Below are 1782 nucleotides of genomic sequence, written 5' to 3'. Positions count from 1 at the left end.
AATATAGAACTTATCAGAAACAAAAATGTTAATAAAATAGAATTCAACACATAATTCCTTGAGATAAAATATCATCTGCTTGAAAACGTGTTGTTTTGCCATGGAGTAAAATTCTATCTGTTGCTGAAAAAAATGTACTTCTAGTGACAAACATCTTTGTGGAGAATAGAAATATTCGAAGCAAACTGTAATCTACATTTTAGTTATATACGATACAATTTTACATATGAAATATTTGATCAATCAAAATACATTTTAAATTCAGTATGTTACTTGCCAATTAGTAGCGTGTGTGATTCTGGCGTTCCTATATTGAAAAACATTTTGAAATTGTCTGCAGTTAACAATGTGTTTATGTAATTATCATATAAATTATTTAATGCAAATAACATTTATCACTCAGACGAACGACGGAAAATGCAAAACTACTATCTCATTACTTCCGTTTAGGTATTCTACCATCTGCTGTATCCGCAGGTGTAATAATCGCTCCCGGTTATTCTGGTTATTGGTTATGGATATGGAGCTTTGCCTGGACTTTTAGCTCATGGTTCAGGATTACAAGGTCAATATATTCCCGACCGCAACGAGCTTTTGTTTGACGACGGCTCTTACAAACTCTACTTGCACGGGCATGAAAACCATAATTTCAATCCTCTAATTGTGTAAATAAATGCATAATTAATGCACTTATCGATTATTTACGACGGCAATAAATACCTAGATACTACACTATTTTAGAATGGTTTAATATTTTAAATTAAATAAAATGTGGAAGATTGGTTTGTGAAAATAAAATTCAGTTCTTCAACATTATTTTATCCCAGCTTGGTTATCAATTATTCATTTTGAAACGGCCTATTTTAACAACACAAGCTTTATGTTCTTGAAAATGTTATGAAACTTGTGTGTGACATCAGATTATTATATTATTTATATAAAATAATAGCGTTCTGATGAATTCGAAATTTGCATGCAGTTAATTTAAATAAAGTATTGTCATGAAAACTATTATGATAACTTTCATATTTTTTCAGTTAAGTTAATAGCGTAAATAGTACTTGGTGATTTAATGTTTCTTGCAAATTAAGATATGCAAGAATAAGGACAGATTAATTGAAAAATGAAAGATCAAGCTTTTAACTTTAGAAATTTTGAGTAGTAGTAAAGTAAAATTCAGTGGTATGGTAGAATACTTTCAGATATGCAAATGTTGGACATCTAAAATTTAACCAATGAAGTGCACTCATTGAACCAGATAATTGTTGTTAATTAAAAATAAACTGTTGACACCTTTAAAAAGTATATTAAACTTTAAAAGTATTTCAAATATTTGTTATTTAAAATAAACGCAGACATATAAAATTGCTTGCGTACAATAAATAACTGTTTAAAACAACTATTTGGTGTATCTACATATATTTTAATATATAGTACGACCTTTGCCAGAAAGTCATTCCTGCTATTTATTCTGATTTATTTTCCTGATTGCGTCTACCTGTCATGATATTCTTATCCTTCCTGGGTCTCAGTCAAAGTGTGAATTCACAATTAAAACATGTTGTATAAAAATTATAATTTACAAAGTGTTAAAACATTCCTTAGTTTTTGAGGGAAAAAAAATATTTCTTTTGGGAGAGCAAAACACCGGAAAAACTTACCTCATGATTTGTAAAAATCAACGTCTTTTTAGGTCTTTGCCTTCTTGAAAACCTTGAGTTTGTCTGAATTATTTTCTACATTTGCGAGAGTGGTATGCATGTATTGAGATAAGCAGAAATA

Source organism: Dendroctonus ponderosae, unplaced genomic scaffold (assembly GCF_020466585.1).
Source record: "Dendroctonus ponderosae isolate FM_Combo_2020 unplaced genomic scaffold, Dpon_F_20191213v2 Dpon_F_20191213_6, whole genome shotgun sequence".
Taxonomy (NCBI): Eukaryota; Metazoa; Arthropoda; class Insecta; order Coleoptera; family Curculionidae; genus Dendroctonus; species Dendroctonus ponderosae.
This window is presented reverse-complemented; position numbering follows the sequence as displayed.